General features: G+C 44.3%; 1 long non-coding RNA gene across 2 annotated transcripts in view; it reads right to left on the bottom strand.

Annotated features, from left to right (window-relative positions):
* LOC106005348 overlaps nucleotides 1-23,728 on the bottom strand; it is a 142,929-nt gene that overhangs the window by 6,517 nt on the left and 112,684 nt on the right. For both annotated transcript variants that reach the window (XR_006606032.1, XR_001178646.2), the window contains one exon: nucleotides 20,194-20,357. This is a non-coding gene — a long non-coding RNA (uncharacterized LOC106005348). The remainder of the gene's footprint in view (nucleotides 1-20,193; nucleotides 20,358-23,728) is intronic.

Below are 23,728 nucleotides of genomic sequence, written 5' to 3'. Positions count from 1 at the left end.
AAAAAATAAAAAAATATTTGTTCAATGAATGAGTTAGTCACTGTAGCTCCCAAACACCTGGAATGAGAATTAGGGAGAAGACAACACCCCAGAGGAATATCTATGTCCTGTTAGCAAAAGAAAGGTGATTGGGATGCATGTATTGAGTGGCAAAAACCACAGAGGTCCACTGCGTCAGCGAAGCATTCTACGTGGATTTCCCGCATGTGAGACAAGATACTGCAGTGCTATATTTGAATGTGGGGTTTGCCGCTTATTAGACGATGACCTTTCATAAGTCACTTTGCTTCTCTCAGCCTTGGATCCTACTGTAAGTAAAATAAGAAACAGACCTACCTCTTCATGTGGCCGTTAGAAATAACATATGTAAAGTGGCCAATAAGTGGTAGATTCAGTAAATTGTTGTTTTTACTCTTCTTGTGGCTCTGGTTATTTACTCCTTGTGATCCTATCTTTTTGATATTTCAGGAAAAAATCCAATGAAAACACATTTCAAAAGCCCCAAGTGTGAGGGAATGAGAGGCTGGTTAAATGGCCACTCCACTTTTTTTAAAGTGAAAGTTATCAGAAAATTTAACCCTAGCACAGTGTCCCTTGGCTCCAGGACGTTACTGGCAAGCAACGATTTGGCAGTGTGATTTTTAAAAATATCGAACAACTGGCCAAGCTGTGTGTTCACGAATCAGAATGATCCAATGGATGTCTTAGAATAGATGCTGGCCTTATGTAACATGTCCAACTGTCCTAGGATGGAGGCAGGACTAACCAGGAGTCGCTTTTGGTCAAACTGTCATTGGCATTTGGTCACACAGCTTCATGTCAGGTACAGTGAATGGCTGCTCTTCATCACCATCTGGGACGATCTCTTCCACTCAATTGATGATTGGGGTGTCACTTGGCTTTTGCGACACCATGGCTGATAGCTGCCTATCCTATTCTCCTGGGCCCTCCCATGGAAAAACCAGACATTGGGGCTTTACAGCATGCCTGCTTAGCTTGTCTGACCATACCGTCTCTCACAGAGGAGAATGCACACACTTGGGGGCTCAGTGAAGCTGAGGACTATCCAGCAACTCGGGCCAACATGCAGTACTTAAATGATGTGGGCAATGGCCACAGTCCTGGTAGGTTATTAGAAATCAAGCAAATTTTACCAAAATCAGGCTTATAAGTGCAGCATACAAATAATGAAAAGTTAGGTCACTGGTGATACCACTAATGACAGTCTGACTTTTCCTTCAGACCATTCTCTTGGCATTATTATAAAATCACTGAACTGGAAGAATCAAGTTTCTGGTTTCCCAGGAAGACCTATTCCAGAACCTTCCAACACAGAGAGCAAACTCTCAGGGCCCACCCAGAAATTGCACATCATCTCCTAATTAGTAACCACCTTCTGCTGTTATACTAATCAGGTAGCCTTAAGACTTTCCCAGTTAATTGAATTCTTTGTTGCTAAAATTTAGCTACTTTGCCTATAATTACCACTTTTCAATGACTTGAAATTTAAGTCATTTTTGGAGAATTGTAGTCAAACACACCTAGCATGGAAGTTTCCACTTAAACCATCTGTAGCTGGATAGTTCAGTGGCACTAAGAACATTCACAGTGTTGTCCAACCATCACCACCAGCAGCTCTAAAGTTTTGTCATCTTCCCACACTGAAACTCTGTCCCTATGAATCATGACTCCTCTTGCCTCCTCCCTCCAGGCCCTGGAAAGCACTGTTCTGCTTGCCATCTCTATGAATCTGATTGCTGTAGGTACCTCCTAGAAGGGAGATCACATTGTAGCTGCCCTTCTCTGACTGGCTTACTTTTCACTTAGCATCACATCCTCAAGGTTCATCCACGTCGAAGCACCTGCCAGAACTGTCTTTCTTTTTAAGGCTGAATTTGTATTCCATTGCACAGTTATACTATGTTTTATTATCCAAGGATCGCTGATAGACACTTGGGTGGCTTCAACCTTTTGGCTAGTGTGCTGCTGGAACATGGGCTAAATCAATTTTAAAGGTTGTTACTTTGGGGGTGGCTGACTGGCTCAGTCGGTGGAGCATGTGACTCTTGGTCTTGGGGTTGTGGGTTTGAGCCCCACGTTGGGTGTAGAGATTATTTTTTTTAAAAATGAAATCTTTGAAAAATAAATACAATTTTAAAAGGTTGTTATTTTTTCCCCAGACTTGTTAACTGGATTCACACCCTGAGTATTAGTTCTCACTGCTATGTTGAATGTTCACAACAAGACCCTCCCACTAGGATTTATTTATACAGGAGTTCAGAGATGTGATGGGAAGGTTATCATGCAAGACCCCAGGTGGCCTCTTTTAGGTCCCTTGAGGTGTCTCCTTGTCACAGCATATGTTTGCTTGTCCAAGTGAGCACCAGAAAGACAATCCTTACTTTTTCCTCAAACTAGAGCAACTTTCATTTTGTCAGTAGTCGGTCAACGTGAGGGAAGAGGGAAGATTTTAGAAATGGGTACCCAGTGGGTAATTTTCATTTTCTTTTTCATACTCTGGTATGTTTCACATTGTCTACAATGGTCTTGTATTACTTTCCTAATAAAACAAGAAAATATTGTTTTTCTTTTTCTGGGTTTTTAAAAATAAAATTATGCATGAATAAATCCCCTTGTAGAAGACAGCCAGCAAAACTTTTTCTATAAAGGGCCATAGAGTAAATAAATATTTGAGGTTTTGTGGCCCATGTGGTCTCTGACACAGCAATTCAACTCTGTCTTTGTAGTGTGAAAGCTTCCACAGATAAGATATAAACAAATGGGTGGGGCTGTGTTCCAATAAAACTTTATGTATCAACACTAAATTTTGAATTTCACGCAATGGGCACTTTTTCAACTAATAAAAACCATTCGCAGCTTATAAGCTATACAAAAACATTTGGATCACTGGTCATAGTTTGAGAACCCCTGCTCTAGAAGTAAAATAGCAGAGACAGGAATTGCAGTCTTTTCCAGGCCTGCTCATATGCTTGTTGGTTGGCTTTTTATATTTTATTATGGAAAATTTCAGACACATTAAAAAAGTAGAGAGAATAATCCCCAAGTATCTACCCTCCAGCTTTAACAATGACCAACTCATGTCTATACTGCCAGCTACCCACTCCCTGTTCCTTTTCATTACATGAAGCAAGTCCCAGACATAGTATTTTATCCGTAAATATTTTAGTATGCATTTCTAAAGGCAATACTTCATTTAAAAATATCCTTGTCACCCCTAAAATAAATAACAATAGGGATCCCTGGGGGATGTAGTCAGTTGAGTGCCTGACTCTTGGTTTCAGCTCAGGTCATGATCTCAGGGTTGTAGAATCAAGCCCTACCTTGAGCTCTACGCTAGGCTGGGAGTCAGCTTGGGATTGTCTCTCTTCCTCTCCCTCTATCCCTCCCCACCCGACACTCTCGCTCTTTCTCTCTCAGATGAATAAATCTTTAAAAACACAAATAAAGTAATAAAACAAAATAAAATAAATAACAATAATTTTAACTTTAAACATGCTGAAGCACAATTTCAGAAACATTTTACCTAACAAAACATCACCAACGGCATTTAGAAGTTCATTATTGCGTAGTGGTTTAAAGTCTGGAATCTAATACCAGACACTACTTAGTAGCAAGGTGGTATGGGAACAAGTACTCAACCTCTCCATGCCTCAGTTACCTTATCTGTAGAAGAAAGGATGCTGAAAGCAGGTACCGCATAACATTGCTGTGAGAGTGAGATGGACTACACATGAAAGGTTTGCTACAGTGCCTGGCACACAGTACGTGTTAGCCAGGGTCAGCAGCTACTATCAATTTCCTGCTGCTGCTTCTACTTTTTCTGGTAGGGTTCTTGTTGGAAAACACAGAAGCTCCTTGCACTAGTTCAAGAAGCAAGGGGGGTGTGTATTTGGGAGTCAGCGTTAGTCTATAGGGATCTGATAGAAACTAAAAACAGGAAACAAAGCACAACTAGCCCTATGGGGATGAACTGGAAAGTCAAAACTGGGACTATTTGGGGGCTGTACCTCCTTTCTCAGTTTCCTTTTCTCAACTCAGTCCCTCCCATTTGCTAGTCCTCGTTACTGGGCAGCTCTCTTGCATTTGCCTCATCCTTGGCCCAACATGGCCCGAAGTCCAGACTACCCTTCATATCCTCTTAGCTGTAGCTTCCACTGTGGAGGTAGTCCCTGTAGGTAGTCCCTGCTCTCTCTTGGCACTCCAATTCCCGAGAAAGAAACGATGGGCCGGCCTTTGATCGGTGGCTTACAGCTAGGTGTGAGAGGCCACAGTCATAAGAGCACATCAACTGACTATTTTTAGAGACTCTGGTAAGCAACTTCATCACTCAGGATAGACTAATGTATGCTGTAATAACAAATAAGCTTCACGGGTTGAAGGCAGAGCAGGTTATTTCTGGTCCACAAACATGTCATCAAGGGTGGGCTAGGGGTCTTGCTCTGGAGTCCACTACCTTCAACCATGGCAGAGGGGAACAAGTTTCTGGAGAAAAAAAGTCACACTGGCTCGTAAAGTTTCTGCATCAAACATGTCACTTCCACTCACATATCATTAGCCAAAGGAAGTCCCATGACTGTGCTTAAATTCAAGTGGGCAGGAAAGGACAGTCGTACTGTGTGTCAGAGGGAAGCAAGGGCCGAAGAGTTTGTGGACACCTCACGCATACCACAGTGGGGATGACACACAGTTCTCACCGGTGTCCTCTTCCTACCATCCAATCATGTGTATAAAGGCATCCAGGGAGAGCTATTCCTCCTTTAATGCAAAAGGATGCCAACACTTTCCTTCCTGGACAGAAATACCCATTCTACAGATAGCAGTCTTTTGTTGAAGCAACAACAACCCTAACTCTGTTAGCTTTCTCCCCCTGGGCTCATTTTTCATTTCTTAAATCATTGAGATTATTTGATTTGAGACCCCTCCAAGGGCCTCCCACTTTTCTTAAAAGAAACAAGTGGAAATTAGTCAGAACAGCTAGAACAGCCCTTGACCACTGCAGGGTGACTAATTGTGCACCTTTCTGAATTAGGCTGGTGTTTTCTTTGACAACTGTTGTACGGCTGACTTCAATTCTGTAGGAGTCCTCTGTGACCCCAGCTCTGTGCCCCCAGTGGAGATGTTCACTCAAATTTTCCACATCTTCTGAATAGTTTCCCCTGAACTCATCCTGTTTTTAATGTACCACCTCTCAAATATCTCTCTTCCAAGTTGCTGGTGTTTAATAGCAAGGCAAAATGTAAACTTGACAACTGAAGTTCATTCTGCTGCTTCTAGCTTAAGATGGTCTCTTTCAGGCTCAGGTTCCCTAAATGGCCTGTTTTCTCATCTTGAGAGGTTTCCACACTTCTTACTCTTCCTCAAGATGGCAAATGTCTCTCCACAGTAGATTCAACAAATTCCCTGTGACATAATACAATGGACTAGCGTTCTGGAACCCCTAGTGCAACAGCCCTGGTGAATCCTCAGTGATGAATACCAAAGGAAGGAAGTCAGGCAACGACCGCCACCCACTGTATGACTCTACAGATGGGAAGATCAAAGATGCTGCCTTGGTAGTCAAGTGAAAAAGGGATTATCTTTGGCAGGGCTCCCTGGCAAGGAGGAAGCCCAGAGAGTTGTCTAGGGTGCTGACATGGTCTGTCTTAATATGGGTGGTGAGTCCATAGGTTTCTACGTGGGGAAACGTTCATCCAGATGTACACTTAGGACCTGGGTAGTTCTCTGGTGTATGCTATATCTCAATAAAAATCAACCAACGTGGCATCTGGATATGGGAAAAAGCTTAACTAGCTCTGGGTGGTGAGGAGAGGGAGTGCTCCTCTGTGGAAATTCGCTGGTCCTTTGGTGGTGGTGGGGGGGGTGGGTGGCAGTTCTCTGTGAGTCCCTTGCAAGTATCTGCTGAGGAGGATTTGGTTCCACTTCTTGGAGTAGACCGCAGCTAAAGTCTATGACTTGGGCTCCTGCTTGTCAACCCCAGACTCCTGCTGTCTGATCGTTTCAGCCCCATCTCCCCCTCCAAGTGGGAAACCGCCAGGCCCTGAGAGAAAGTGGTGTTCTCAGCCTCATTGGCTGGCTGCCTCTCTCAGCCTTTTCTATGCCCCTGACCAGACACCCACTCCAATCCCAGCCTTCTAGAGGAGAGGTGTTCCTGCAGTGCCAAAAGGGCTTTTGTCTTACCTTCCTGTCTGATAGCAACTGCCTAGGGCAATCCTGTCTAGGGCCAGCTCCCTCCTGCTTTCCCCAGACAAGGCAGAGATGCGCTCCAGGTTAAGAAGCTGTGTTGACCTTCACCAAAGGTACACTGGCAGGCATTTAGAAAGATATAACATCCGTTACTTCTGATTTCCTTTACACAGAATCTCATTTCTTTTCATCATGTGACTTGGATGATTCAAATCAGTGTAGCTAGAATAGCATCACAGTATTTTAGCAATGAAGCGGTTCTTAATTATCATTCCAGATTCTAAGTGGGACAGTTTCTCATTGTGTGGTCTTAAGCACTGAATACATTTAGCATCTCCCCTCACCCCCAACAACACACACATCAGTGCTACTCATTAATCATTATGGCCACCAGATAGAACACACACCCCCTCCACACACACCCCCATGATTCTAAATGCCTGAAGGGAGGGTTTTAGTCTAACTTGTTTATTTTAGAGATAAGGAAAATAAAATCCCAAAGCAGAAAAATGACTTATCCAAGTCAATGACAAAGCAGGATGTAGACCCTGATCTCCTGATCTCCAGTGCCGTGAGATTTTTAGGACACCCCACTGACTTTCAGTTCAGGTTTGAGGAACTAAAACAAGGCACTGCCAGAGAACTTCTGTTTCTTGCTGAATTTCTGCTTTTCTTTCTGGCTGTGGAAGCTGCCTGTCATTTCCTCTTTCCCTCCCTTGAGGTTAGCAGACACTGTGGGACCAGAGCCCTCCGTTCTCTCCACGAGAGCAATGACGGCAACATGTGTGAGAACACGCTGGCAGACACACCCAGGGTGGACTTGCCCTTCTAGCCACACTTGCCACGCTGCTCAGTCTACACAGATACACAAACATGCAGCCGAACTCGTCCTTCACGGCCCTCTGCTGCGTTCCACCAAAGATCGATAAAAGGAGGCGAGAACACAGGGCGCCTGGGTGGCTCAGTGGATTAAAGCCTCTGCCTTTGGCTCAGGTCATGGTCCCAGGGTCCTGGGATAGAGCCCTGCATCAGGCTCTCTGCTCAGTGGGGAGCCTGCTTCCTCCTCTCTCTCTCTGCCTGCCTCTCTGCCTACCTGTGATCTCTGTCAAATGAATAAATAAACCCTTAAAAAAAAAAAAAGGAGGTGAGAATATACCTTCGACTGACTCTTTCTACCTCAGAGGCAGAAAGGACTAAATCCTAACGCCTTCTGTCACTCAGATGCAGGGAGCGAGATCCTGGCAGGTGCACAGCAAAGCAAGAAGGAAGTTTAGCAGTGTTGCTGAGAATACAGGAGTTAGAGCCATTCGTTCATTCACTCGTTCATTTTTCATTTCAGTGTTCACTGAGCTCTTGCGATGACTAGCTCCATTTTGCGCATCAGATAATACATGGGCAAACACAGCTTTCCCAACCTTGTGCATCTAACACTCTGTAGTCTTAGCTCAAATCCTGGCTCTGCTGCTTACCAGCTGTGTGACCTTGGGTGAGTTGCTTAATCTCTCTGAACCTCTACCTGTTCATCGGTATATGAAAACATGGAGAATAGGATTGTGATGACTAAGTGTAGACACTTAATCATCTGGAAGGGGCCAGCCCAGGTCCTGACATATACAGGTGCTACGTAAGTGACAGCTACTATGATTACTAAAAATTCAACATTCCATAGGAGAAATCCCTGAATCCCTATACCTATAATCTGAACATGAAATTTTGACTGAGCATTCTCCATTTTTCCCCAAATTACATATATCAACCTACTTTTTCCAAAGTTGTTTAGTTGAAGAACAGAAACCAAAAATATGTATATGCTGTATATTTATGTTTATATTTAAATTTGGATTTATATTTAAATCTATATTTGTGCTGACATTTAGAGTGTGTCTGTTTCATCTGGCCTTGTATCACAACTTCTGTATTCTAAGGTGAGGACAGCAATGACTTCTATTTGCAGCATACTTTAAAAAGAGCCTCGGGTAAAGACAAACATGACATGAACCATGAGTTTTTTAATATTCTGTTCTCTTCCCTGGGCCTCCACTCTTGACAGACACTTTACCTTATTTAGCCTCTGCTGCTTGGTCTTCAAACCTCTAAATAGATCGGTTACTTCAGGCTAGCCAAACCCTCGGAATTATTTGCCAGCAGCCCTTTGGAAACATATCCCCTTACTGTGAGCAAGAGCAGCCAAAGAGGACTGTGTGTTTGCTCTCAGCCCTCTCCCCTCTAAGCCTAGCTTCCACTGCCCAGCTTGCAGAAGCAAGGAGGGTCGAAGGAAGGAGCCCAGCTTTGAAGTCATTGCCAAGTGTACAGTCCTCGGCAAGCTACAAAGCCTGGAGAGCCTCAGTGTCCCCGTTGCTGAAGTTGGGGGCATATGTTTAATTTTGGAGAGTTATTGGCATGATTGACTAATGATTAAAACACTCATAGATGATAGTTAACAACAGATAAGACTACAGGTCATGAGATTCTATACCAGGGATTAGCTTTAAAAGCAAACTCGCTGAGGAACCTGGGTGGCTCAGTCAGTTGAGCGTCTGACTCTTGGTTTTGGCTCACGTCATGATCTCAGGGTTGTGAGATTGAACCCCACGTTGGGCCCTGCACTCAGCGGGGAGTCTGCTGGAGATTTTGTCTCTCTCTCCTTCTGCCTCTCCCCCTGCTTGTGCATCCTCTCTTTCTCTAAAAAATTCTTAAAAATAAACGAAAAGCAAACTTCCTGGGAGAAGTGGTAGGTTTTACAGTTCAGGCCAGCTCTAGACAATTTTTATAAATCCTTTACAAGAAGGAAAGGAGTAGAGAGCCCTCTCCAAGTCCTCAGGTGTAGGAAGAAGCTGGGGAACATCACGGGGTTGGCTAGCGCTCTGAGGAGAAGGTGAGAGCAGTCCTATCACAGTTGGCCTTGTCTTCCTCTGGCCCTGGCAGGGTTCCTTAAAGCCCATCCCAAACCAACAGAAAGGTATGGTTCTAACAAGCTAGCTCTCCCAGCAAAACTAAAAATGTTAGGTATGTCACCTCGCTGAATTCATGTTAGGTATGTCACCTCGCTGAATTCAATCTGCACACCTCTCACACCGTTCTCCAGATGGCCGGAAGCTAGCTGAACATACTTATGGCCCTAGGTCTCTATCCTTTGAAAAGACCTGACACAATTTTCTCTCTCAACAAGGTTCCTTGCAAGTGAACTATGTCCTAGGTGCCATTTTTGGAGCAGGAACGCCAGTGGGGAGCAAGATGGATGTACTCCTACGTCTCTGAGCTTGGATTTCTGGGAGGAGGTGAGGAAGACAACCCGTGGTACCTGTATGATAAGGGAGGTCATAATAAGCTCTATAAAGGACTCAGAGTCAGGCTCAGTGACAGTGTCAAGGGAGGCCTTCTGAGGAGGTGGTGTTTGAGGAGCAACCTGAATGAGGCGAGGGAGTGAGACACGCAGAGCTCTGGCAGAACACCCAAGCAGAGGGAATGGCAGCGTAAAAGCCAGGAGGCAGCAGCACATTATGATGACCAGCCTACACATGAGGACACTGAGGCTCCAGAAAATTAAGTAACTGCCTAAGGCCGCCTAACAGGTAAAACGAAGACCATGATCTCGAACCCGGTGGCCCATCAGTTATTTCTTTTTCTTCTTCTTCTTCTTCTTCTTCTTCTTCTTCTTCTTCTTCTTCTTCTTCTTTTTTAAGATTTTATTTATTTGGCAGACAGAGATCACAAGTAGGCAGAGAGGCAGGCAGAGAGAGGAGGAGAAGCAGGCTCCCTGCACGAGCTGAGAGCCTGATGCGGGGCTCGATCCCAGGACACTGGGATCATGACCTGAGCTGAAGGCAAGGCTTTAACCCACTGAGCCACCCAGGCAACGCCCCCGCCCCTCCAATCAGTTATTTCAGAGCTCTTAGCACTCAAGTAACCAAATTACATGAATGCAATTAACAAAGTTACTTGTTCCAGCTTTCTCCCAAACCAAGGGCTATCTATCATTGTTTGGGTAACCATTATTATTAATGGCAAATATTTATTGAATGGCTACTACATGCCAAGTGCTGTGCTAAGAATTTTACAAGTGTTCACTCATGTCCACCTATCAAGAAATCTGTATGATAGGACCTCTCGCTGACTCAGTTGGTAGAGCATGCAACTCTTGATCTCAGAGTCATGAGTTCAAGCCCCATGATGGGCTGAGAGATTGATTTTTAAAAAAAAAAAGGAAATTAAGAAAAAAAAAGGCAATTGAAAATGAAATCTATGAGCAAGTACCATTAATATCCTCATTTTACAGATGAAGAAACAAGCCTGAGGCTTTCCACTGAAACCAGGCCCCAGAAGCCTTTGTGAGGCCCAGGGTTGGGGCAAAGCTGGCAGGAAGGGAGATTGGAAAGGACAGTGTCCAGAAGAAGCACTGGGAGACATACAGACAGCATCACCAAGGCCCACTCACAAGGTTGGGCAGAGAAGTAGAAACTGGGTACAAACTTTAGAAAGGAACTAGAGACCTGAGCATCAAGCCAGCTGCGGGGAGAGAGAAACAGTGAGGCTGGGAGAGAAGTGCTGAAGGGCTAGACAATGGTGTTCAGTGGGTGTACAGCCTCACCTGGGCCCCTGAGAGCTGTCAGCTCTGCTAGTTACAGTGGGCTTTCCCTCCGTGTCACCTTGGTCTTCCCCTTCACTCTCGGAAGAAGGTCAGCCTGCTTCTTTGCAAGCAGGCTTTCAGAGGAGCAGAAGGAAAGTTACCTTTAATTCAGGAGGGCTCCAAGACGCAAAGAAAATTCAGCACATTTTAAAAGTTTTTGTGCAACGTTTGGGCTCTGAGAGTTAGACATAGCCATGAAGGACAAGGACTTTGGAGTGAGACAGACTTGGGAGTTTGGGGAAAACCCTGAGCAAGTCATAAGTTCCCTTAAAGCTTCCATTTGCTCCTCTGTAAAGGGGGTGGGGGGCTAAAAACATCTACATTAGGGGTACCTGGGTATCTCGGTAGGTTGAGCATCTGACTCTTGGTTTTAGCTCTGGTCATGATCTCCCAGTAAGGCAAATAAGCCCTGCTCCTGGCTCTGCCCTCAAAGGGGAGTCTGCTTCCCACCCTCTCCTTTTGCCCCTCCCCCTGCTCATGCACACCCTGCCTCTCTGAAATACATAAGTAAATTTGTTTTAAAAAATCTACATTAAGGGCGCCTGGGTGGCTCAATGGGTTAAGCCGCTGCCTTCGGCTCAGGTCATGATCCCAGGGTCCTGGGATCGAGCCCCACATTGGGCTGTCTGCTCTGCAGGGAGCCTGCTTCCTCTTCTCTCTCTCTCTGTCTGCCTCTCTGCCTACTTGTGATCTCTATCTGTCAAATAAATAAATAAAATCTTTAAAAAAAATAATAAAATAAAAAATAAAAAATCTACATTATAGGGTTATTAGGATAAATTAAGTAAGTTCTTAAATATCAAGTTATTGGTCTAGAGAACATACTCAACAAATGAAAGGTAGTAGTAGTATCATTACTACTACTACTACCAGTACTGTAGTTTTAAAAGCATCTTTGGCAGTTCAGTAATTTTTTCAAAACTAAATATAAATTTTATTGTACAACCTGTCATACTTCTTATTCGCTCATATAAAATGAAAACTATGTCCATACACAAACTTACCTACAGATGTTTAGAGGAGCTTTTACAATGCAGTTCATAAAAGACAAAACCTGGGACCAAACAAGATGTCCATGAGGAGGTTAATAGATAAATAACCTCTGGTACATCCTGATACTGGAACACTATTCAGCACTAAAAAGAAATGAGCCAATAAGCAATGAAAAACATGGAAGAATCTTCCATCCATATTACTAAGTGAAAAAAGCCAACCTCAAGAAGCTATATACTGTATGATTTTTAACTATATGCCATTCTGGAAAAAATGAACTATGGAGATAGTTAAAGTTAGTGTCAGCGGTAGGGGTTGGAGATCCATATGCATGGCACAGAGAACTTCCAGGGCAGTGAAAATACCTGTGTAATACTAGAGTGATGGATACATGTCCTTATATATTTGTCTAAAACCACAAAATGAACATCAAGAATGAACCCTAAGTAAATAATGGCCTTTGGGTGATTACAATGTCTTAGTGTAGGTTCACCGATTATGACAAATGAGGGATGTTGATAAAAGGAGAGGCTGTGCATGTGTTAGGGCAGTAGGTATATGAGAAGTCTATAATTTTCCTCTCAGTTACCTGTCCCCCAAATAAATAAAGTCCATTTTTTTAAAAACTCCAAAAAAAATTAAAAATGTAAAGTAAAATTAAAGTGACAAAGGTCATGGTTCATTTAAAAAAAAAAAAAAGGATGTTTTGATCTAATCTTCTCCATGAATCCATTTCTGACCATCCCAATCAGATTATTAACATACATTTCCCTTTTCAGAATTCTCATTGCATTATAACTTGGCTAGCAATTACCATTTGGGTTATACTGAAATTATTAGGAGATTTATCTATTTCCTTTACTAGAATATACTGGAAGATTCTTGCAGGACTGACAGCATAATACTCTGTTTTCTATTTTGCACAGGGATGGTGCTTTAAAAAACCCAATTGTGAAATTTAATCACGGGGATTCTAGATTTCTAGCACTGTCTGATAAGGTATTAACTAGCCACGTGTGACTATTTAAGTTTAAAATTAAATTAGTTTAAAGTTAAAAATCAGTTCCTCAGTTGCACTAGCCGCATTACAAACTCTCAATAATCACATGCCCCTAGTGGCCACCATATTGGATAGCTCAGATGTCAGATATGTCCATCACTACAGAGAGTTCTATTGAACAGTGATATTCTAGGGCATCCTTGTTCAAATTTTTCATTTAGTCCCTGAATTAAAGTTGTGTTTACAATGCTTATACTTTATTTTCAAATTAAATAAAAACATTGTCCTAAAAACTGTTTGAATTACCCAGACTTGTCTACGCCCCTACCACCCTGAAGGCGCCCCATCTCATTTGAATTATACAGATTCTACTCTCTAAATACCACTTAGCACTAAGAGAAACCAAGCTCTTCAGAGAAATGACTGATTTCAGGTCTAGAGAAAGAAATATTTAAGATAAGCTTGACCATCTACTCATATCAGAAAACAAGGAAGCTATCAAAGACTAATGGGGTCCTGCCAAAAGGATTCAGGAATCAACTCAGAGAAGATCCCAAGGGCCAACAAGAGGACCATTTGAGGATTAATAAAAATTAACCACAAAGGACTGAATCACACTGCATTTGTAAATTACAAGCTCATAAAGAACAAAACGAAAACAAACAAACAGAAAAACTTCTCTCTGTCTTCTCGGAAGATGACAGGGAAAGAATTTATTATTTTGAAAACTGGTAGGTAAAGGGGAAGAGTCAAGTCTTTACCCTGTCTTTCCTGTATGAATTGTCCCTCAGGGTAACCACAAAGAGCTGTCTGTAGAACCAATACCGGCTCGTAAATAATTAAGAATAATGAAAGAATTAGAATATCCCATTTTTCCAAATCCCTACTGAAAGAATGGATGGGGCAAATGATCATCAGTGTCTGCTAAGAGCACAGAAGGAACACCAGGCACCAGCCTTTGCTGTAGGAACACACACCTTGACAACGTCAAATTTAACCTGCGTGAGACCCCAAGACCAAGCCTCAGCATCTAGTAGCCAATCACCAGGAAATGTAGAGGATGAGGAATGCGTTCAGTGACACCAGAGAATCCAGACGCTGGGAAACTTCACTGTGTAAAGGGGAATAAAATAGATGATGTGGGAACCTGCAGATTAAAATAAATTTAAGAGACATCTGACGTAGCAACCAAATGCAACAATTAGAACTTGTTTGGATCCTGATGTAAATAAATCAGTTGAGAGCGCGCACCCACACCTGGAAGTGGGGGGCGGGGAGACGTGGAGAGAGTTAAACAATGATATTTGGTTATATTAAGGAATTATTATTATTATAACTATGTACCATGGTTATATTATAGAAGAGTTCTTATCTTTTAGAGACACATACTGAAATACACAGACAAAAATGACTCAATGCTGGGATTTACTCAAAATAATCCAGGAGGAAGACAGGAAGTTGGGGGGCGGGGATGCAAACAAGACTGGCCAGCAGTTGGTGACTGCTGTAGCTGGATTTATTATATATGTGTGAAGTTTTTCCTAATAAAAAGTTTATCTCTCTGATTTGGTCTCTGTTTTCCCCAGCTCCATCCTATAATCTTTTAAAATAAATTCTCCAGGAGGACATTTTTCTGTTCTTATTTGGCAAGTGGAGGGGCTTAGGCACAAATGTTTGGAGAGAAAAGCAGTCTCTGAACACATCAGAGGGCTGTTACATTAGAAATCTTAGCAGCAAGTTCCCTCAAATGGCAACCTCCTTACATAGCCTCACTATCTGCTGGGGTGGTCTCTCTCCAGGTGTTCTAATTCACAAGCCACATTGTGGCTTCAAGTCACATGCAAATTACATTATTCCAGAAATTTGCAGGGCAGCCTAGAGGGGTTTTGAAGTGCAGGGAGGGAGGACGTGTTTCCACCTCCTCCACCTCCCTGACCACCCTTCTGTACCTTCTCTTCTCTCCCTCCTCCTCCCTGACTTCTCTTCCTCCTCTAACAAAATGTAGAGAAACCCCTTTTTCAATGAGCATTCCTAACGCCCTTCCTCTTCCCCTTCTAACAATGATTCAGGATCAAGAGCTACAAGTTTCAACCCCCAGCTGGAAGAAGGCTTCTTCCACAAGTCGAACTCCGGGCACAAGTGAGCACTGTTTTCTAGGTATCTTTCAGAGAGGTTAAAAGACCTCGGTGGCATAGGACTAGTTTCTATTTTTTTTTTTAAAGTAGGTTCTATGTCCAGTGGGGAGCCCAACATGGGGCTTGACCCTGAGATCAAGACTTGAGCTGAGATCAAGATCTGAGCTGAGAGCAAGAGTCAGATGCTTAACCCACTGAACCACCCTGGCACCCTTTGTTTCTATCTTTGCATTTTCTTTCAGGAAGCCTGACCTTTCTTCTTGATTCTTATTCAGTAAATTATAAGCACATTCCAGACCTACTACTGTGATTATTCCCAAACTGGGGTTTTGGATCGTCTGGCACTCTTCAATTATCTATTTGCAGTCTCCCCGACTCTCTTAAGGATGGTGCGGCAGACTACTCATTGTCCCTCTCACCCCCATCCATCCTGTCCTTTCAGTGTAAAGACTGCCCAGGTAAAGACTACATTTCCCCCTTCCTCTCAATTTGGTGTGTCCATTAGACTAAGTTCTAGCCAGTGGGCTAGAAAGTGCAATGCTAATACCAATTTGGAATCTTAATCTTTAGAAAAAAAATGGCTGAGTGCTCTTGGTCCCTTCCCCCTTCCTACTGGTTGGGAGGTGAGAAATGGAGTCATAAGCAGAAGCCGTGTGTTGAGAATGAAGCCATCCTGCCAGCCCTGATTGCTACCTCTGCACTGTAACATCAGAGAGAGATTACTTAGAGCTTGTGTAAGCCTTGGGAACCCTTTGTTTGGCAGCTTCCCCTGTATCTTAACGAATATAGATGGCCATCTACACCACTGGGAACAAATTTTACTTGGACACCTCTAAACACAACGTTACTTCCAAGAACCTGAAGCAGGTCTTCCCCCATCACCTTCTTGTCCCAGTTTGACGCTTGTGAATTGATGCAGTGCAATGCAATCAATTTGATGATGGGTCTGTCCATGGCTATAAACTCAAGGATCACTTTGGGAGACAGAAATTCCTCTGCTGAGCACTCCACACCAACAGCTCTTCTTAATAATCAAATGACAAGGAGGGTTTGGAAACATCAAGGAGCACTGGGCTCTACTCTCATTTGTCCAGGTCCCTAGAGCTTGTATCTTTATGGTTCTTCCTTGGAAAGAGCATTTCCCACCAAGAGCCAACAGCCCGGCCAACCCTGGCAGACATACTCCATTACAAGTAATAATGGGACTCAAGCACTTTAGAAGCTTTTACTAATTGAGCTGCTGAATATCCCTGTGAAGTAGGTAACTATTATCATGCCCAATTACTGTCAAGAAGCTGAGCTGCCGAGACATTAAGTGGCCTGCCAGGCTCGTGCAGTGGAGTTGCAAGCAGAGTAAGTTCCCTGGTGGAGGCTGGATTTCAGCCCCAATCAAAGGACCTAGAATTGTCCAGGAGTCAGGAGACCTGCGTTCTGGTAGTGACTCTGTCATCAGCCATTAAGTAGAAGTCACTTCCAATTTCTGTGCTCAAGTGTGTGTGCATGCTTGTGTGTGTGTCCGTGTGTGTGCATTCTGAATCACCCTCTGAGCCACCCTCTGAGGTTTTCCACCACTGAAGGTGCAAGTTCAGTTTCAAAAGAATAGACATCCTCCTTCTGATTCTCCCGGGAAGAAGTTAATCCCGAGACAGGAAATGATGCCTTAAGGAGAAAACTTCCTCCTTATTGGGTGAGACTCCATGGTGAAGAAAGGCCTGTGTTCCATTAAAGTGTGGTCCCCAGGGTGCTGGGAGCCGGCCCAGGACACAGAGTGAGGTGAGGGATGGCAGGGAATTCAGTGCCCCTTTCGAGGCCAAGGCTTGGCTACTGAAGGAGGTGTCCATTGGAATACAGCTCAGCCTGGCAGTAATCACTTGAAGCCAAGTTTACGGAGGGAAGGGCGAAGACCAGGAGCCCAGAGATGAAAAATGTGAAGGATTATTCTCAGAGGTGCAAAGTGGTACCTTGCCAAATGTTCACAATCCACAGGGACACTGAGAAGAGCAAATTTCCCAGAATCAAGTCTGTGTGGGCTATGCCGTAAGAGTTTAGGGACAAGCAAGGGTGCCTGTCTGGCTCAGCTGGTAGAGTATATGGCTCTTGATCTTTGGGTCCTGAGTTTGAACACAGAGTTTATTAAAAAAAAAAAAAAAAAAAAAAAATGAACAGAGGCACCTGGTTGGCTTCATCAGTAAGCTTCTGCCTTTGGCTCAGGTCATGACCTCAAGATCCTAGGATTGAGCCCCAAATCAGCATCTCAGCATGGAGTCTGCTGGTCCCTCTCCCTCTGCTCCTCCCTCAGCCATAACCCCTGTTATGCTCACTCTTGCACACTCTCTCTCAAATAAATACATAAATACATAAATAAAATCTTTTTAAAAACCCACACAAACAAACAAATAATCTGGGGACAAAGAGAAGTCATAGGCTGCATGGCATGGGACATTCAGAGACCTCTCATGCTCCTTTCCACTGAGATGCATGAGCCAGAGTCCTGTGCTGCTGGAAATCTGGCCCAAGTCCTTGGGGGAAGTCTTACCAAGGACTTTCACCTTCACTGCGGTCCACACTGGCCCTGGGCCTTGTCCATATTGGCCCCAGCTTGTAGGTAATTAGCTGAAGTTGGGCTTAGGACAGAGGGCCTTTGTTATCAGAGGTCAGGTTAATTCTAGATGGAAAAAATGGGAGGGAGTATCTGTGGTCTCTCCCTTCTAGTCCCAGTTTTTGTTTTAAAGAAATTAAAATGAAGTAAAGTTTGGCTGATTCATTGCAGTGCACACTTCAATGAACTGTGACAAAGGTCACGGCTACCCCAATAAGGATCTAACCCCCTCGAAAGTTCTCTAGAAATGTGCCTCAAACCCTTTTCCCTATCCTTCAATAAACTACCAATATTTTGATTTCTCTCACCCTAGTTTAGTTTGTTCTAGAACTTGCTAGAAATAAAACCACACTATGTACTCCCTACCCATTTTTTTTTTTAAAGATTTTACTTATTTATTTGACAGAAATCACAAGTATGCAGAGAGAGGGAGAAGCAGGCTCCCTGCTGAGCAGAGAGCATGATGCTGGGCTTGATCCCAGGACCCTGAGATTGTGACCTGAGCCCGAGGCAGAGGCCTAACCCTCTGAGCCACGCAGGCGCCCCTCTCCCTACTCATTTTTAACATGTAAATGATATTTTCAATTATGTGCCATGCGTAAACACGTCCCGCCAAGAAGACACCATGCATGGACTCCACGGCTATGCATCTCGCCCAGCACACCTGAATGCGCAGATGCAAATCAGCAGAGCCAAAACTCCCCACCTTTGTCTTCTGGTGAGTGTCCAGGCTGACCTCTCACTTTCCTCACTCCAAAGTTCTGAAACCTCAGACCTTGCTTTGCCCTCACCTCCCACGCCTGGCCCCAGCACAAAACAATTACTATACACTAAGGTTCCTGGCATCCTGACAGGTTGTATATGGGCTACGAAAACTATCTCTAATGCAGGCATAGCATTGCTACAGCTCAAGAGCTAAAAGTATTCACTACCTGTTATCCAAGGCTCTCCCAGACACCATACTTTATGTTCCTATGCATCGTCTCATGCAATTTTTCCAACCCCCAACCCAGCATGATTTCCATTTTACAAATGAGGAAACCGAGGCCCCCAAGAAATTAGAATGGGGCTTCTAAGACTTTAATATGCGAATGATTCACCTGGCGGGGGGCATCTTGTTAAAATGCACACCCTTATGCGCTGGCCTGAGAGTGTGCACCTTGTAACAAGCTCCCAGTTGATGCCCATAGTGTTGGCTTGTGGACCATGCTTGGAGTAGCGAGCAGTGACATAACCCCTGCAAGGTCAAATCTTGGCTATGAACTCCAAGCAGCGACCACCAAAGCTGGTGCTCTTAAGAGATCCCACTTAGACGGTGACGAAGGGGAGGAGGAGAAGAAGAACAAGAAGCAGAAGGGGGGAGGAAGGGGAGGGGAAAAGAAAGAGGAGGAAGAAGGAGAACTGGGGGGAGGAAAGAGGAGGAGGAAGAAGAGGAGGGGAGGCATAAGGGGAGAGCGAGGACAGAAGGGAGGCGGAGGAAGGGGAAGGGAGAAAGAGGAGGGGGAGGAGAAAAACTGGGACAGAATTTGTTCTCAAGGAATTTAGCAAAACTCCTTGATGAGACATTTAGGCTGTAGAAAGCTATCCTGCCAGACCAGACAGGGATGGGGTAGAGAGGAGACTTTGAAGAGCCAAAGAACACTGGGGTGGGAGGGATAGGCAGACTGCAAGGTGAATCTGGGGAGGCAGGGAGGAGAGGGGAGACTATTGGGGCACAAATAGAGAAGAAGAACAGCAACTAGCCCCTGGAAGTGAGAATGATATAAAGACTTACTAGCAATTGAAAGGTGTTTGCTATGGTTTGCTATAGGCCTTTGACGTGGTCCTGACCTTCAGGAGAGTCTGTCATACCCACGCCCTTGAGCCTGAATTGGTGCAAGTTTGACTAGAGGAGAATTGGGCTAGGACAGAGCATGTATGATAGGCAAAGATGGAGAAGTCAATCTAAATGGAAAGTCAGAGCCTCAGGAGGTTAGGGGAGGGGAGTTCCCCTCTGACACTGCACCTGCCCCATGCTCCTGAAAGAAATTCTGGGTCTCTCACTATTCTTGAACCGGGCCTTCCAGCTCATATTGTTTATAATTTTAAGAGCAGTTACAAGATCTCACATCTGTTATTTTATTTATTACACACGACAATCTTGGAGGGCAAGAGGCTAGGAATCATCACTCCTTTTCTAAAGACTCAGAAATCAAGGTCAGGGAGGTGGCCACTGGAATGTTCCCAAAGTGGCACAGCTGCAAGGGGTCAGAGAGGGGCCACAGGTGTGCTTCTCAACCATCTCTGTGATTCAGAAGCACCTAGGAGTTTAAAGAGGACACACTGGCTGGATCTCCACCAGCAATCTGCTTCTGTTCATCTGCAGTCGACCGGAGCATAAGAACAGTAGCTCCCGTTATCCTTTGAGTTATGTTCCAACACCCCAGGGGATGTCCAAAACCACAGACAGTACCAAGCCCCATATCTACTATGGTTTCCCTATACATACAAACCTATGGTAGAGTTTACTGTCTCACTGTGCCTAATTTACACATTAACAACTATTAGTAAAATAGAACAATTATAACAGTAAGCTATAATAATATTTATGTGCATGTGGTCTCTCTCTCAGAGTACCTTATGGTACCGAACTCACCCTTCCTCTAGTGATGACATGAGATGATGAGGTGCCTGGGTGAGGAGATGCAGTGACGTGAATGATGGAGGCTTTGTGACATAGCTTCAAATTACTCACTGACCTTCTGATGGTCAGTTACTCACAAACCTTCTGGTTGCAGACCACAGTTGACTCTGGGGTACCTGAAGCCACAGAAAGCAAAATCTCAGGTAAGGGGGAGCTACGGTATTTTTCAAAAGATTCTCATTGATTCTAATGCTCCCTCAGGGTTCAAGCCCCTACTCTAGATGGTACACAGAAGGGGCTTCCCTCAGAGCAGCATGCACAGTAGTTACGGCTAATGTCAGCTGCTGGGAACACTTCCATCCCACAAACTCAAACCCTGTGACACAATGTTGTCAACCATGTGTTCTCAGACTCTACGGATCATTAGAATCCCTTAGAAGGCTTGTTAATACAGATTACTGGGTCTCACACCCACAGCTTCTGACCTAGAAGGTCTGGGCTGGGAACGGAGAATGTGCCTTTCAGACAAATTGCTTTTCTTGATGCTGCTATTCTGGGGATCATACTTTGAGAACCAGCTCTGCAAATTAAGGGAAGGTGACACTCAAGAAGGCAAGCTCTTTTCCATCATTCTGGGTGAAATGGCCACTCTGGGGCTCTTCCAAGGGTCTGCCAGGACAGGGGTCTAGTGTCCAGACTACATTTCACTAGGTGCACCACCTAGGAAGTGTGCTCACCAGTGGCTGACCTTCCAAGACAGAGTCCTGCATTTGATGGCTGAAGGGAGACAAAGCCTGAAAGAAAACACCCCTAGCCTAAGTGACACAGCTTAGCTCATATGATCAGAGATGACTTAAAGAAGACAGGGGTAGGTATGGGAAAGGAAATGAAAATTTATAATGGAAAAACTCTGGTGTCGAGTGTTCTGAACATGTGAATGCTCGTATAGGCTCTCATACAGATACACGTAATAACATTCTCTATATTCTTTCTACCTGGGTTAGGAAAGATGGGAATGTTCTAGAACCTTCTTGGGATTTTCTGTTCTGAGGGACAAAACCAGACACTGTCCCATTTGAAGCCATACATTGCATTATGTGCCACCTCCCACCACCTCCACCCTGACCACAGTCTAATTGCACCTACTGGCCCCAAAATGCCATCTGTAGACCTAAGGGAGACCAGCAGCCAATGAGGAGGTCCGGTGCAAGAATTCTGGCCAATATGAGGGGATGACAAGTTGGGCAGTGGCTAACTGTCCAAGTTAGAGTCTACTCTCTGGGGGATACACAGGGTCAGGGTAAGGAAGCACCAGTGGTTAGGAGGTGAGACAAAAATAGGAGGATGGCTGAGAAGTTGGGTTGCCAGGAGGACAGAGCCTTCAGAGTAGGCAGCCCTTATGAGGGGATGACAAGGTAGCTAGGTCACTAGTACTGCCCATGTTCTCAGCCATACTGATCTCTGGCCCATGAAGTTTGTTGGCTAAGTAGAGCTAATGACCTCCTCTCTCCCCACCCCACAGAGCAAAGATGGAGGTTTGGGTTTAATTCAAAGACTCTGATGGGCCACAGTCCCCAAAGGTATAACAGAGCACTGACTGAGCTCCAAAAGTCGCACACCCATAGGTGTGTTCTCTCTTTGTCTCCCCCTTCCATGCGGCTAAGCAAGAAGAGCAAGGACAACCCCTGCCATTTCTGCCTCTTCACAAGTTTGTTCTCCTCTGGGGAACTACCCTCACTCTACCTTTGGACAATTGTTCTCTCCCTCTCTCTCTCTCCTGTCATTGTGGGGGTAAGACTGGAAATTCTATGAGCCGTTTTGGTGCTATGTCCCAGGTGCCCCATGAACTCAGGTAAAAATGTTCTATAGCATAGCTCCCCAGAGCTCTGCACTGAGATGGATGGGGAGTCCCAGTTAAATATGAAGATATTTCATTCACAAGCCTTTCAGTTGCCAGTGAAAAAGAAATCCAATTCAAATTGGCGTAAAAAACAAAGGGCAGCTGTGAGGTGAGGCACATAAGGGGAGGGGAGAAAGGAAGGGAGGAGGGGACATTCCCTTCCAAAGCTTCCAGGACAGCCGCATGCAGGAACACCAGCACTCTCAACAAGACTCAGTATTTCCCCATTTGTCACCACCTCTACTTCCCTTCATTCTTGAGTGGTAAGCACCACCATCAACTCAAGGCTTACATTCTACCAGTAGAAAAAAATGGAGCCCTTCTTTTCTCTTAGATCAGGCAGGAGGCCTGTCAGATCTCCATGGACTAGGCCTACTCACAAGTCTATGACTGCATCTGTTGATGGACTGATCAGGCCTGGGTTTTGTGTCCACCTCTGGACAGAGAGTTGGCAAGGGCTGGTCCCCAAATGAACATTGGGGGCCTGTTATCAGAAGAAAGGAGAGTGAATGTTGGGAAAGCAAAACCAACAAATGCTTTCTACAGTATATTCCTGAAGTTTTGTTCTCTCCATCTTTATCTTTCCCAAGAAAAGGCAGTCCAAAGCAGGATTTGGATAGGTTGATATCTTGGCCAAAAACCATCTTTTTTATTTTTTTTTTAAAGATTTTATTTATTTATTTGACAGTAGATGGAGAGGCAGGCAGAGAGAGAGAGAGAGAGAGAGAAGCAGGCTCCCTGCTGAGCAGAGACCAGGACCCAGGACCCTGAGATCATGACCTGAGCCGAAGGCAGCGGCTTAACCCACTGAGCCCCCCAGGCGCCCCCAAAAACCATCTTCTTAATACCACCCAACACTGATAGTTCCTGCGAGCCTGGCCATGGGTTTGCTGGCATGCATTCTCTTCTAGCCTTGCTTCTTTCTATAATCTAGAACACAAGTATAAGGCTCTAACATACCCTTGCCAGTTCCATCTCTAATTTGTAAGATGACACTCCACCTCCCTGACATCTCTCCAAAGGGACTGAAGACTGTCCCCCCGCACATAGTCTCAGGGCACAAAGCACATGTGTGCTGAGGGCCCCTGGAATCTCCTCCTTACCCACTGTCTCCTGGGTAACTCCTCAGATTCCTGATAACCTTTTTTCCTTGAGCCACAGCTGGAGGACTGTAAAGCTACAGGGGAAATCTAAGATCTAAATTCCAAATAATGTCTGCCTTTCTCTTTGTGGCTGTAACATAGCTAAGAACAAAGGCAAAGTTATGGGGACTCCTTTTTGATAAATTCTTCAAGATAATGGAATTAATCATGCATATACACAAAGATATTAAATTACAAGCATATTAATTCCTCTATCACTTATAACGGAGCAGAGCTGGAGACCATTTAAATATCCAGCTTTACAGGGATCATCAAACAACTACTGGTACGTTCAGACCACCTTTCTGCAGCTATCACAGAGGAATGCTATACAACCAATAAAAATATTGTAGAAGAATATCAAATGATGTGAGGAAATAGGATATGCTGCCTAGTGAATACTGAACAAAGTCCAACTTTTAATTTTTAAAAACTGTTCTAAAAATTAAATTTAAATAAAAAAGATATTGCTATAGACTGAATTGTGTCTCTCCCCAAAATCACA

This window comes from Mustela putorius, unplaced genomic scaffold (genome assembly GCF_011764305.1).
Source record: "Mustela putorius furo isolate JIRA1106 unplaced genomic scaffold, ASM1176430v1.1 tig00000095_pilon_pilon_pilon, whole genome shotgun sequence".
Taxonomy (NCBI): domain Eukaryota; kingdom Metazoa; phylum Chordata; class Mammalia; order Carnivora; family Mustelidae; genus Mustela; species Mustela putorius.
This window is presented reverse-complemented; position numbering and strand designations above follow the sequence as displayed.